The sequence below is a fragment of the Squalius cephalus genome, assembly GCF_949319135.1.
Source record: "Squalius cephalus genome assembly, chromosome: 22".
Lineage (NCBI taxonomy): Eukaryota > Metazoa > Chordata > Actinopteri > Cypriniformes > Leuciscidae > Squalius > Squalius cephalus.
The window spans coordinates 13,826,541-13,843,142 of record NC_137143.1 but is presented as its reverse complement, the minus strand read 5'-3'; positions in this window follow the sequence as shown (position 1 = coordinate 13,843,142).

Here is a 16,602-nt window from a genome sequence, read left to right as displayed (position 1 = left end):
GAAGAAGAAGAATTGTTATTCTGACAATAACAATTGCTAATATAGCTGCAAGCAGCAATACAGGGGCCAAGCCGCTGTAGCACAGTAGGGCTGTAGCGCAATGCGGAGCCAGAAGAGCAAAAACAGCAGAAATAGAATGTACATGAAGAACAGATGGGTTCAGAGGTACAGATAGGATGAAATCAAAATGAACAAAAGTTCTGATGAGAACAAACACAGAATGTAGAAAAAAACACATTTCTAATCCCAGTGTTAGAAACATTAGTACAGCTTTTACCCAGATGATAAAGGAGTTGAAATGACAATTTTATACACAATTTCAAAGTCGCCCCACACTGGTCTCGAACCCACAACCAGAATGGTTCGGGATTCATGACGCATGGTTGAACAGATTGCGCCACCCAGAGGACTTGTTTTACAAAGCTTCAGAGCAGAGGCTTCAGTGTAAGAATAAGCACACAAAGTCATGTTAAAGAGATTAGCATGCTAAGCTAGCTTAATGCTAATGTAGCTTATGGTTATCCTGATAGCTGAAGAGCCACATTAGAAAGAATGGCATCTGGTTAGCATGCTAACCAATTATTATGCTAAGTTAACTAGTATAAGGCAAAAAACGCATGCTAGGTCAACTTTGAAGATGAATATCTCGGGAACGGTAGCGAATATCAGAAATCTGTTCAGTCATTTCTGTGCGGCTCAGTCCAAAGATCATCTGATCAAATTTTGGACAAAATTGAGCAAGATTTGAAGGAGGAGTAGCGAAAAAACTGTTTTTCATTTGTTCCAATATGGCGGATAGTCACATTGTTGGAAAATGACAAATGAGATATCAACGGAATCGGCATAAGCCAAGGAACATAATGACGTAAGGAAATCAAAATTTGAACAATGTTTTCAAAAGTTATAAGCATTTTTGCAAAAGACCTTATATATATGGAACACTAGGTGGCGCTGTGTTCAATCTTCTCATGTACCTTCAGGACATTGTGTCGATGATCAATGCTAATTTTTGTGAAGATATGTCAATTAGTTTAAAAGTTATTGCAAATTATGACAAAATTCAAAATGGCGGACACGTGGTAGATCCCATCCTGGCAAAATTGGTATCCACGGATTTGGCATGATGCAAGGAATCCATAGATACCACATTTATGATTTTCTGACAAACTGTCCAAAAGTTATTGGCCAAAATAGCAATTTTTTCATATCTCATGACCCGTAGGTGGCGCTGTTTCCAACTTTGGCAGGGAACCTCAGAACATGCTTCCGATGAAGTGTACCAATTTCTGTTTCGATTGATCAAACTTTGGCCGAGATACAGCCTCTTAGCCGATTTTGGGTGGACCTTGTTAAGTTTGCAACATCATAACACTTTTTTTTCCCAGTATAAAAAAAATTCTGTTCAGTCATTTCTATGAGGCTCAGTCCGAAGATCATTTGAGCACATGTTTGGACAAAATTGGACAAAATTTGAAGGAGGAGTAGCAAAAAAACTGAATTCTGTACTTTTCAAAATGGCCACTACTGTAATGGGCGGAGTCTTAATGTAAGATATTGGTTGTGATCAGCATGATGAGAGCAATCAGGTGTACTATGTCTCATTTCTGTGGATCAAACGGTTCAAAAGTTATAACCATTTCAATGTTGAATTTTTGAACTGGTGGTGGCGCTATAGAGTTGGTCCTAGAGACACAAAAATTGCTACATTTACTATTCATGGTCATCAATACAAGTGTGCCAAATTTCATCATTTTCCTATGTACGGTTCATAGGGCTGCCATAGACTCCCATTTGCGGAAGAAGAAGAATTGTTATTTTGACAATAACAATTGCTAATATAGCTGCAAGCAGCAATACAGGGGCCAAGCCCTGAAGCAGCAGCAACTCTCCCCATCCCTCCCCTCCCCTGCCCTCCCTGCCCTCCCTGCCCTCCCTGCCCTCCCTGCCCCTCTCTGCCCTCCCTGCCCCTCTCTGCCCTCCCTGCCCCTCTCTGCCCTCCCTGCCCTCCCTGCCCTCCCTGCCCTCCCTGCCCTCCCTGCCCCTCTCCTGATCCCTGCCCCTCTCCTGACCCCTTTCCCTCTCCTGCCCCCTCTGCCCCTCTCCTGCCCTTCCTTGAATTTTTGAACTGGTGGTGGCGCTATAGAGGTGGTCCTAGAGACTCTAAAATTGGTCCAATTACTATTCATTACAATCACTACAAGTGTGCTAAATTTGAAAAAAAAAAAACACAGCTGTTTTAGTAGTACAAGTGAAAATGAACTCAATATGAAGATGTTTTATATAAATTTGCTGCATGTTATATTTATGGAGATCCTTTCTCAGATACACATCATGTGTGGAACTAAAACAACTTTTCCACCACTTAAGGCCACAGTACCTCTTCAGTCTGGACATGTGCCACACAGTAATCGAACCCACGACCGTAATGGTTCGGGATTCATGACACATGGTTTAACAACTTGCGCCACTCAGAGGACGTAAATTTCAAAGCTGTAGAGGAGAGGCTTCAGTGTAAGAATAAGCACACAAAAACATGTTAACGAGATTAGCATGCTAAGCTAGCTTAATGCTAATGTAGCTTATGGTTATCCTGATAGCTGAAGAGCCACATTAGAAAGAATGGCATCTGGTTAGCATGCTAACCAATTATTATGCTAAGGTAACTAGCATAAGGCAACAAACACAGGCTAGGTCAACTTCGGAGATGAATATCTCGGGAACGGTAGCAAATATCAAAAATCTGTTCAGTCATTTCTGTGCGGCTCGGTCCAAAGAACATCTGATCAAATTTTGGACAAAATTGAGCAAGATTTGAAGGAGGAGTAGCGAAAAAACTGTTTTTCATTTGTTCCAATATGGCGGATAGTCACATTGTTGGAAAATGACAAATGAGATATCAACGGACTCGGCATAAGCCAAGGAACATAATGACGTAAAGAAATCAAAATTTGAACAATGTTTTCAAAAGTTATAAGCGTTTTTGCAAAAGACCCTATATCTCTGGAACACTAGGTGGCGCTGCGTTCAATCTTCTCATGTACCTTCAGGACATTGTGTCGATGATCCATACTAAATTTTGTGAAGATATGTCAAATAGTTTAAAAGTTATTGCAAATTATGACAAAATTCAAAATGGCGGACACGTGGTACATCCAATCCTTGCAAAATTGGTATCCACGGATTCGGCATAACCCAAGGAATCCATAGATACCACATTTATGATTTTCTGACAAACTGTTCAAAAGTTATTGACCAAAATAGCTATTTTCCATATCTCATGACCCATAGGTGGCGCTGTTCCCAACTTTGGCATGGACCCTCAGACCTTGCTTCCAAACAAGTGTACCAATTTTCGTTTCGATTGATCAAACTTTGGCCGAGATACAGCCTTTACACCAATTTTGGGTCAACTTCGTTAAGTTTGCGACATCATAACTTTTGAACAAAGATGAATAAAAAAATCTGTTCAGTCATTTCTATGCGGCTCAGTCCAAAGATCATTTGAGCAAATTTTGGACAAAATTGGACAAATTTTGAAGGAGGAGTAGCGAAAAAACTGAATACTGTACTTTAAAAAATGGCTACTACTGTAATGGGCAGAGTCTTAATGTAAGCTATTGATTTTGATCAGGATGATGAGCGGAATCAGGTGTACTAAGTTTTATTTCTCTAAATCAAAGGGTTCAAAAGTTATAACAAATTCAATGTTGAATTTTTGAACTGGTGGTGGCGCTATGGAGTTGATCCTAGAGACTCAAAAATTGGTCCAATAACTATTCATTAGCATCACTAGACGTGTACCAAATTTCATCATTTTCCTATGTTCCGTTGATAGGGCTGCCATTGACTCCCATTCGGGAAGAAGAAGAATAATAATAATAATAATAATAATAAGAAAACTAACAGATACAATAGGTGCCTTGCCCCTTCGGGGCTTGGCCCCTAAATATAGCTGCAAGCAGCAATACGGGGCCAAGCCCCTGAAGGGGCTGTAGCGCAATGCAGAGCCAGAAGAGCAAAAACATCAGAAATTAAATGTACATGTAAATGTACATCAAGCACAGCAAGTACTGTAAGCACAGCAGCACAGCAAGCATTTAAGCACCAACAGCAGTGCGGAGCCAGAAGAACAAAACATCAGAAATTAAATGTACATGTAAATGTACATCAAGCACAGCAAGTACTGTAAGCACAGCAGCACAGCAAGCATTTAAGCACCAACAGCAGTGCGGAGCCAGAAGAACAAAAAGAGCAGAAATTGAATATCCATGTAAATGTACATCAAGCAAAGCGAGCATTTAAGCACCAACAGCAGTGCAGAGCCGGAATGAATTGAAATGAAAACCTTATACCCAATTTTAAAGTTGCCCCACAGAGGATTCGAACCCACGACCTGAATAGTTCTGGATTCATGACACGTGGTTTAGCAACTTGCGCCACTCAGAGGACAGAAGATGCAGAGGAGAGGCTTCAGAGTAAGATTAAGCACAAAAAAATCATGTTAACCAGATTAGCATGCTAAAATAGCTTAATGCTAATGTAGATTATGGTTAACCTGATAGCTGAAGAGCCACATTAGAAAGAATGGCATTTGGTTAGCATGTTAACCAATGATTATGCTAAGCTAACTAGCATAATGCAACAAACACAAGCAAGGTCAACTTTGGAGACAAATATCTCGAGAACAGTAGTGAATATCAAAAATCTGTTCAGTCACTTCTGTGCGGCTCAGTCCAAAGAACATCTGATCAAATTTTGGGCAAAATTGAGCAAAATTTGAAGGAGGAGTAGCGAAAAAACTGTTTTTCATTTGCTCCAATATGGCGGACAGTCACATTGTTGGAAAATGACAAATGAGATATCGTCGGAATCTGCAAAAGCCACAGAACATAATGACATAAAGAAATCAAAATTTTAACAATGTTTTCAAAAGTTATAAACGTTTATGCATAAGACCTTATATCTCTGGAACACTAGGTGGCGCTGTGTTCAAAGTTCTCAGGTACCTTCAGGACTTGCTAATGATGATCCATACTAACTTTTGTGAAGATATGTCAAACAGTTTAAAAGTTATTGCAATTTATGACAAAATTCCAAATGGCGGACACGTGGTTCATCCGATCTTGGATAATTCAGTATCCACGGATTTGGCATGATGCAAGGAATCCATAGATACCACATTTATTATTTTCTGACAAACTGTTCAAAAGTTATTGGCCAAAATAGCTATTTTTCATATCTCATGACCCGTAGGTGGCGCTGTTCCCAACTTTGGCAAGGAACCTCAGATCATGCTTCCGGTGAAGCGTACCAATTTTCGTTTCGATTGATCAAACTTTGGCCGAAATACAGCCTCTGAACCAATTTTGGGTCGACCTCGTTAACTTTGCGACATCATAACTTTTTTTTTTCCAGTATAGCAAAAAATTCTGTTCAGTCATTTCTGTGCGGCTCAGTCCAAAGATCATTTGAGCAAATTTTGGAGAAAATTGGACAAATTTTGTAGGAGGAGTAGCGAAAAAAACGGAATACTGTACTTTTCAAAATGGCCACTACTGTAATGGGCGGAGTCTTAATGTAAGGTATTGGTTGTGATCAGCATGATGAGTGGAATCAGGTGTACTAAGTTTTATGTCTCTAGATCAAAGGGTTCAAAAGTTACAACCATTTCAATGTTGAATTTTTGAACTGGTGGTGGCGCTATGGAGTTGGTGCTAGAGACTCAAAAATTGGTCCAATTACTATTCATTACCATCACTAGACGTGTACCAAATTTCATCATTTTCCTATGTACAGTTCATAGGGCTGCCATAGACTTCCATTGGCGGAAGAAGAAAAATACTATTATTCTGACAATAACAATTGCTAATAATATAGCTGCAAGCAGCAATACAGGGGCCAAGCCGCTGTAGCACAGTAGGGCTGTAGCGCAATGCGGAGCCAGAAGAGCAAAAACAGCAGAAATAGAATGTACATGAAGAACAGATGGGTTCAGAGGTACAGATAGGATGAAATCAAAATGAACAAAAGTTCTGATGAGAACAAACACAGAATGTAGAAAAAACACATTTCTAATCCCAGTGTTAAAAACATTAGTACAGCTTTTACCCAGATGATAAAGGAGTTGAAATGACAATTTTATACACAAATTCCAAAGTCGCCCCACACTTGTCTCGAACCCACGACCGGAACGGTTCGGGATTCATGACGCATGGTTGAACAGATTGCGCCACCCAGAGGACTTGTTTTACCAAGCTTCAGAGCAGAGGCTTCAGTGTAAGAATAAGCACACAAAATCATGTTAACGAGATTAGCATGCTAAGCTAGCTTAATGCTAATGTAGTTTATGGTTATCCTGATAGCTGAAGAGCCACATTAAAAAGAATGGCATCTGGTTAGCATGCTAACCAATTATTATGCTAAGTTAATTAGCATAAGGCAAAAAACACAGGCTAGGTCAACTTTGAAGATGAATATCTCGGGAACGGTAGCGAATATCAGAAATCTGTTCAGTCATTTCTGTGCGGCTCAGTCCAAAGATCATCTGATCAAATTTTGGACAAAATTGAGCAAGATTTGAAGGAGGAGTAGCGAAAAAACTGTTTTTCATTTGTTCCAATATGGCGGACAGTCACATTGTTGGAAAATGACAAATGAGATATCAACGGAATCGGCATAAGCCAAGGAACATAATGACGTAAGGAAATAAAAATTTGAACAATGTTTTCAAAAGTTAAAAGCGTTTTTGCAAAAGACCTTATATCTATGGAACACTAGGTGGCGCTGTTTTCAATCTTCTCATGTACCTTCAGGACATTGTGTCGATGATCAATGCTAATTTTTGTGAAGATATGTCAAATAGTTTAAAAGTTATTGCAAATTATGACAAATTCAAAATGGCGGACACGTGGTAGATCCCATCCTGGCAAAATTGGTATCCACGGATTTGGCATGATGCAAAGAATCCATAGATACCACATTTTTTATTTTCTGACAAACTGTCCAAAAGTTATTGGCCAAAATAGCAATTTTTCATATCTCATGACCCGTAGGTGGCGCTGTTCCCAACTTTGGCATGGAACCTCAGAGCATACTTCCGATGAAGCGTACCAATTTTAATTTCGATTGATCAAACTTTGGCCGAGATACAGCCTCTGAACCAATTTTTGGTCGACCTCATTAATTTTGCAACATCATAACTTTTTTTTTTCCAGTATAAAAAAAAAATCTGTTCAGTCATTTCTATGCGGCTCAGTCCGATGATCATTTGAGCACATGTTTGGACAAAATTAGACCAATTTTGAAGGAGGAGTAGCGAAAAAACGGAATACTGTACTTTTCAAAATGGCTACTACTGTAATGGGCGGAGTCTTAATGTATGATATTGATTGTGATCAGTATGATGAGAGCAATCAGGTGTACTATGTCTCATTGCTGTGGTTCAAAGGGTTCAAAAGTTATAGCCGTTTCAATGTTGAATTTTTGAACTGGTGGTGGCGCTATAGAGTTGGTCCTGCAGACTCCAAAATTGGTCTAATTACTATTCATGGTCATATCTACAATTGTGCCAAATTTCATAATTTTCCCATGTATGGTTCATAGGGCTGCCATAGACTCCCATTTGCGGAAGAAGAAGAATTGTTATTCTGACAATAACAATTACTAATATAGCTGCAAGCAGCAATACGGGGCCAAGCCCTGCAAGGCAGAGCAAGCAACAGCCGCTGTAGCGCAATGCGGAGCCAGAAGAGCAAAACATCAGAAATTTAATGTACATCAAGCACAGTAAGCACATCAATTACAGCAGCACAGCTAGCATTTAAGCACCAACAGCAGTGCAGAGCCGGAAGGAATTTAAATTATTATTTTATACACAATTTCAAAGTCGCCCCACACTGGTCTCGAACCCACGACCACAATGGTTCGGGATTCATGACGCATGGTTGAACCACTTGCGCCACCCAGAGGACATGTTTTACAAAGCTGCAGAGGAGAGGCTTCAGTGTGTGAATGAGCACACAAAATCATGTTAACGAGATTAGCATGCTAAGCTAACTTAATGCTAATATAGCTTATGATGTGGTACATCCAATGCTGGCAAAATAGATATCCTCAGATTCGACATGACGCAAGGAATCGATAGACACCAATTTTATGATTTTGTGACAAACTGTTCACAAGTTACAGCCTCTGAACCAATTATGGGTTGACCTCATTAAGTTTGCGACATCATAACTTTTTTTTTCCAGTATGGCAAAAAAATCGGGGACAGTACTTTTATGCGGCTCAGTCCGAAGATCATTTGAGTACATGTTTGGACAAAATTAGACCAATTTTGAAGGAGGAGTAGCGAAAAAACTGTTTTACATTCACTCCAATATGGCGGCCAGTCACATTGTTGATAAATAACATATGAGATATCGTTGAAATCGGCATAAGCCAAGGAATATATTGACATAAAGAAATCAAATTTCAAGCAATGTTAGCAAAAGTTATAAGCGTTTTTTCAAAAAACAATGATATCTCTGGAACACTAGGTGGCGCTGTGATCAAATTTCTCAGGTACCTTCGGGCCATGCTAATGATGATCCATACCAAATTTGGTGAAGAAATTTCAAATAGTTTAAAAGATATTGCAAATTATGACATCATTCAAAATGGCGGACACGTGGTACATCCCATCATGGCAAAATCGATATCCACGGATTTGTCATGACCCAAGGAATCGATAGACACCAAGTTTATAATTTTCTGACAAACTGTTCATAAGTTATTGGCCAAAATATGCATTTTCCATATCTCATGACCCGTAGGTGGCGCTGTTCCCAACTTTGGCATGGAACCTCAGATCATGCTTCCGATGAAGTGTACCAATTTTCGTTTCGATTGATCAAAGTTTGGCCGAGCTATAGCTTCTGAACCAATTTTGGGTCGACCTCGTTAAGTTTGCGACATCATAACTTTTTTTTTTCCAATATAGCAAAAAAATCGGGGACAGTACTTTTATGCGGCTCAGTCCGAAGATCATTTGAGTACATGTTTGGACAAAATTAGACCAATTTTGAAGGAGGAGTAGCAAAAAAACTGCATACTGTACTTTTCAAAATGGCCACTACTGTAATGGGCGGAGTCTTGATGTAAGATATTGGTTCTGATCAGCATGATGAGATAAATCAGGTGTACTAAGTTTCATTTTTCTAGATCAAAGGGTTCAAAAGTTATAACCATTTCAATGTTGGATTTTTGAACTGCTGGTGGCGCTATAGAGTTGGTCCTAGAGACTCAAAAATTGCTACAATTACTTTTCATTACCATCACTACAAGTGTGCCAAATTTCATCATTTTCCTATGTATGGTTCATAGGGCTGCCATAGACTTCAAGAGGAGGAAGAAGAATAATAATAATAATAATAATAAGAAAACTAACAGATACAATAGGTGCCATAGCCCCTTCGGGGCTTGGCCCCTAATAATAAGAAAACTAACAGATACAATAGGTGCCATAGCCCCTTCGGGGCTTGGCCCCTAATAATAAGAAAACTAACAGATACAATAGGTGCCATAGCCCCTTCGGGGCTTGGCCCCTAATAATAATAAGAAAACTAACAGATACAATAGGTGCCATAGCCCCTTCGGGGCTTGGCCCCTAATAAGAAAACTAACAGATACAATAGGTGCCATAGCCCCTTCGGGGCTTGGCCCCTAATAATAATAAGAAAACTAACAGATACAATAGGTGCCATAGCCCCTTCGGGGCTTGGCCCCTAATAATAAGAAAACTAACAGATACAATAGGTGCCATAGCCCCTTCGGGGCTTGGCCCCTAAATAATAAGAAAACTAACAGATACAATAGGTGCCATAGCCCCTTCGGGGCTTGGCCCCTAATAATAAGAATTTTTATTGTTTTGAAATACTAAAATTAGTAAGTGTCTTCAGGACAATAGTTAAAACGTTGTCCAACCTGAATGTTAATTTTAACTTTAACAATACTTAAAGCTTTAAACCAAACAAATGCATGTATAATAGTTTATGTAGTTAACTTAATTTATAAAAGCCAGCTTAATTAAAAAAAAATAGGTTTACTTAGACCATGACAACATCAAATCACACCCTTCTACTCTCTAGCTCACTACACACAATGCATAAAAGGAAATTGACATGAGAATGAACACATAAAGGCAAAAAGTATTAATATGAAGAAAATGCTTACATTGCAAGAATAGTAGATTGTCAAGGACTGCTATAGAAATCATTTTTGATCACAAAACTTTCTGAATACTCAAGACTTCAGGTGAGACTCAACATAGAATAAACAATGTTTCTAATCCCAGAAGAAAGATTAAAAAAATACTTAACTGGAAAATACAGAAACCATTTTATGAAGTTGGACAGGACTCGAACTCACAACCTCTGGGTGATGTGACTGTTACTCATCTAGTAGTACCATTGGGAAAACTGTTTTTTTTTTACATTTTTACCAAGATGCCAAAGTTCAATAAATCAAGTCAAGCGTTAATCTTTATATGAATGTGCCACATATCATATTCTAATGAGTTACTTTTCAGAAAGACACTATGTCTGTAACACAATGGTTTGGGCTCATGGCACATGGTTTAGCATTTTACGCTTAAGCTGCAGAGGAGAGGCTTCAGATTAAGAATGAGCACACAATAAGCACACAAAAGAATTACTTAGCATCTCAACCAGTTAAGCATGCTAAGATATCTTAATGCTAATGTAACTTATGGTTAGCCAATGTGGAGCCAGAAGAGCAAAAAGAGCAGAAATAGAATGTACATGAAGAACAGATAGGTTCAGAAGTACTTATGGATGAAATCAAAACAAGCAGCATTAGCGCAATAGATTAGAAAAATGCCTGAACAAAACAGGAATCAACACAATTTTTATACTCATCCAACACAGGGTTCGAACCTACAACCAGAACGGCTCAGGATTAGAAGCACATGGTTTAGCAGACTGCACCACTCAGAGGATGTACAATCACAAACTTCAGATGAGAGGCTTCAGTGTAAGAATGAGCACACAAAAGCAAGTTAACCAGATTAGCATGCTAAGCTATCTTAATGCTGATGTAGCTTATGGCTTATGATGACGTGGTACATCCAATCCTGGCAAAAAAGATATCCTCGGATTCGACATGACGCAAGGAATCGATAGAGACCAATTTTATGATTTTGTGACAAACTGTTCACAAGTTACAGCCTCTGAACCAATTATGGGTCGACCTCGTTAAGTTTGCGACATCATAACTTTTTTTTTCCAGTAGAGCAAAAAAATCGGGGACAGTACTTTTATGCGGCTCAGTCCGAAGATCATTTGAGTACATATTTGGACAAAATTAGACCAATTTTGAAGGAGGAGTAGCGAAAAAACTGTTTTACATTCGCTCCAATATGGCGGCCAGTCACATTGTTGAAAAATAACATATGAGATATCGTTGAAATCGGCATAAGCCAAGGAATATATTGACATAAAGAAATCAAATTTCAAGCAATGTTGGCAAAAGTTATAAGTGTTTTTTCAAAAAACAATGATATCTCTGGAACACTAGGTGGCGCTGTGATCAAACTTCTCATGTACCTTCGGGCCATGCTAATGATGATCCATACCAAATTTGGTGAAGAAATTTCAAATAGTTTAAAAGATATTGCAAATTATGACATCATTCAAAATGGCGGACACGTGGTACATCCCATCATGGCAAAATCGATATCCACGGATTTGTCATGACCCAAGGAATCGATAGACACCAAGTTTATAATTTTCTGACAAACTGTTCATAAGTTATTGGCCAAAATATGCATTTTCCATATCTCATGACCCGTAGGTGGCGCTGTTCCCAACTTTGGCATGGAACCTCAGATCATGCTTCCGATGAAGTGTACCAATTTTCGTTTCGATTGATCAAAGTTTGGCCGAGCTATAGCTTCTGAACCAATTTTGGGTCGACCTCGTTAAGTTTGCGACGTCATAACTTTTGATCAGAGAAGAATAAAAAAAATCGGGGACAGTACTTTTATGCGGCTCAGTCCGAAGATCATTTGAGTACATGTTTGGACAAAATTAGACCAATTTTGAAGGAGGAGTAGCAAAAAAACTGCATACTGTACTTTTCAAAATGGCCACTACTGTAATGGGCGGAGTCTTAATGTAAGGTATTGGTTGTGATCAGCATGATGAGTGGAATCAGGTGTACTAAGTTTTATGTCTCTAGATCAAAGGGTTCAAAAGTTACAACCATTTCAATGTTGAATTTTTGAACTGGTGGTGGCGCTATGGAGTTGGTGCTAGAGACTCAAAAATTGGTCCAATTACTATTCATTACCATCACTAGACGTGTACCAAATTTCATCATTTTCCTATGTACAGTTCATAGGGCTGCCATAGACTTCCATTGGCGGAAGAAGAAAAATACTATTATTCTGACAATAACAATTGCTAATATAGCTGCAAGCAGCAATACGGGGCCAAGCCCTCGAAGGCACCGCAAGCAGAGCAAGTACAGCAAGCTACAAGTACAGCAAGCACAGCAGTGCATCAAGCATTTAAGCACCAACAGCAGTGCGGAGCCGGAAGAACAAAACATCAGAAATTAAATGTACACATAAATGTACATCAAGCACAGCAAGTACTGTAAGCACTGCAGCACAGCAAGCATTTAAGCAACAACAGCAGTGAGGAGCCGGAAAAACAAAAACAGCAGAAATTGAATATACATGTAAATGTATATCAAGCACAGCAGTGCAGCGAGCATTTAAGCACCAAAATCAGTGCAGAGCCAGAAGGAATTGAAATGACAGCTTTATAAACAATTTCAAAGTTGCCCCAGATAGGACTCGAACCCACGACCAGAACGGTTCGGGATTCATGACATATGGTTGAACAGATTGCGCCACTCAGAGGACGTACAATCACAATCTTCAGAGGAGAGGCTTCAGTGTAAGAATGAGCACACAAAAGCAAGTTGAACAGATTAGCATGCTAAGCTAGCTTAATGCTAATGTAGCTTATGATGTGGTACATCCAATCCTGGCAAAATAGATATCCTCGGATTCAACATGACGCAAGGAATCGATAGACACCAATTTTATGATTTTGTGACAAACTGTTCACAAGTTACAGCCTCTGAACCAATTATGGGTCGACCTCATTAAGTTTGCGACATCATAACTTTTTTTTTTTCCAGTATAGCAAAAAAATCCGGGACAGTACTTTTATGCGGCTCAGTCCGAAGATCATTTGAGCACAAGTTTGGACAAAATTAGACCAATTTTGAAGGAGGAGTAGCAAAAAAACTGTTTTACATTCGCTCCAATATGGCGGCCAGTCACATTGTTGAAAAATAACATATGAGATATCGTTGAAATCGGCATAAGCCAAGGAATATATTGACATAAAGAAATCAAATTTCAAGCAATGTTAGCAAAAGTTATAAGCGTTTTTTCAAAAAACAATGATATCTCTGGAACACTAGGTGGCGCTGTGATCAAACTTCTCAGGTACCTTCGGGCCATGCTAATGATGATCCATACCAAATTTGGTGAAGAAATTTCAAATAGTTTAAAAGATATTGCAAATTATGACAAAATTAAAAATGGCGGACACGTGGTACATCCCATCTTGGCAAAATCGATATCCACGGATTCGTCATGACCCAAGGAATTGATAGACACCAAGTTTATAATTTTCTGACAAGCCGTTCACAAGTTATTGGTCAAAATATGCATTTTCCATATCTCATGACCTGTAGGTGGCGCTGTTCTCAACTTTGGCATGTAACCTCAGATCATGCTTCCGATGAAGTGTACCAATTTTCGTTTTGATTGATCAAAGTTTGGCCGAGCTATAGCTCCTGAACCAATTTTGTGTCGACCTCGTTAAGTTTGCGACATCATAACTTTTTTTTTTTCAGTATAGCAAAAAAATCGAGGACAGTACTTCTATGCGGCTCAGTCCGAAGATCATTTGAGCACATGTTTGGACAAAATTAGACCATTTTTGAAGGAGGAGTAGCAAAAAAACTGCATACTGTACTTTTCAAAATGGCCACTACTGTAATGGGCGAAGTCTTAATGTAAGATATTGGTTCTGATCAGCATAATGAGATGAATCAGGTGTACTAAGTTTCATTTTTCTAGATCAAAGGGTTCAAAAGTTATAACCATTTAAATGTTGAATTTTTGAACTGCTGGTGGCGCTATAGAGTTGGTCCTAGAGACTCAAAAATTGCTACATTTACTATTCATGGCCATCACTACAAGTGTGCCAAATTTCATCATTTTCCTATGTACGGTTCATAGGGCTGCCATAGACTTCCACTGGGAAGAAGAAGAATTGTTATTCTGACAATAACAATTGCTAATATAGCTGCAAGCAGCAATACGGGGCCAAGCCCTGCAAGGCAGAGCAAGCAACAGCCGCTGTAGCGCAATGCGGAGCCAGAAGAGCAAAACATCAGAAATTTAATGTACATCAAGCACAGTAAGCACATCAATTACAGCAGCACAGCTAGCATTTAAGCACCAACAGCAGTGCAGAGCCGGAAGGAATTTAAATTATTATTTTATACACAATTTCAAAGTCGCCCCACACTGGTCTCGAACCCACGACCACAATGGTTCGGGATTCATGACGCATGGTTGAACCACTTGCGCCACCCAGAGGACATGTTTTACAAAGCTGCAGAGGAGAGGCTTCAGTGTGTGAATGAGCACACAAAATCATGTTAACGAGATTAGCATGCTAAGCTAACTTAATGCTAATATAGCTTATGATGTGGTACATCCAATGCTGGCAAAATAGATATCCTCAGATTCGACATGACGCAAGGAATCGATAGACACCAATTTTATGATTTTGTGACAAACTGTTCACAAGTTACAGCCTCTGAACCAATTATGGGTTGACCTCATTAAGTTTGCGACATCATAACTTTTTTTTTCCAGTATAGCAAAAAAATCGGGGACAGTACTTTTATGCGGCTCAGTCCGAAGATCATTTGAGTACATGTTTGGACAAAATTAGACCAATTTTGAAGGAGGAGTAGCGAAAAAACTGTTTTACATTCACTCCAATATGGCGGCCAGTCACATTGTTGATAAATAACATATGAGATATCGTTGAAATCGGCATAAGCCAAGGAATATATTGACATAAAGAAATCAAATTTCAAGCAATGTTAGCAAAAGTTATAAGCGTTTTTTCAAAAAACAATGATATCTCTGGAACACTAGGTGGCGCTGTGATCAAATTTCTCAGGTACCTTCGGGCCATGCTAATGATGATCCATACCAAATTTGGTGAAGAAATTTCAAATAGTTTAAAAGATATTGCAAATTATGACATCATTCAAAATGGCGGACACGTGGTACATCCCATCATGGCAAAATCGATATCCACGGATTTGTCATGACCCAAGGAATCGATAGACACCAAGTTTATAATTTTCTGACAAACTGTTCATAAGTTATTGGCCAAAATATGCATTTTCCATATCTCATGACCCGTAGGTGGCGCTGTTCCCAACTTTGGCATGGAACCTCAGATCATGCTTCCGATGAAGTGTACCAATTTTCGTTTCGATTGATCAAAGTTTGGCCGAGCTATAGCTTCTGAACCAATTTTGGGTCGACCTCGTTAAGTTTGCGACATCATAACTTTTTTTTTTCCAATATAGCAAAAAAATCGGGGACAGTACTTTTATGCGGCTCAGTCCGAAGATCATTTGAGTACATGTTTGGACAAAATTAGACCAATTTTGAAGGAGGAGTAGCAAAAAAACTGCATACTGTACTTTTCAAAATGGCCACTACTGTAATGGGCGGAGTCTTGATGTAAGATATTGGTTCTGATCAGCATGATGAGATAAATCAGGTGTACTAAGTTTCATTTTTCTAGATCAAAGGGTTCAAAAGTTATAACCATTTCAATGTTGGATTTTTGAACTGCTGGTGGCGCTATAGAGTTGGTCCTAGAGACTCAAAAATTGCTACAATTACTTTTCATTACCATCACTACAAGTGTGCCAAATTTCATCATTTTCCTATGTATGGTTCATAGGGCTGCCATAGACTTCAAGAGGAGGAAGAAGAATAATAATAATAATAATAAATATAGCTGCAAGCAGCAATACAGGGGCCAAGCCGCTGTAGCACAGTAGGGCTGTAGCGCAATGCGGAGCCAGAAGAGCAAAAACAGCAGAAATAGAATGTACATGAAGAACAGATGGGTTCAGAGGTACAGATAGGATGAAATCAAAATGAACAAAAGTTCTGATGAGAACAAACACAGAATGTAGAAAAAACACATTTCTAATCCCAGTGTTAGAAACATTAGTACAGCTTTTACCCAGATGATAAAGGAGTTGAAATGACAATTTTATACACAAATTCCAAAGTCGCCCCACACTGGTCTCGAACCCACGACCGGAACGGTTCGGGATTCATGACGCATGGTTGAACAGATTGCGCCACTCAGAGGACATGTTTTACAAAGCTGCAGAGGAGAGGCTTCAGTGTAAGAATAAGCACACAAAATCATGTTAACGAGATTAGCATGCTAAGCTAGCTTAATGCTAATG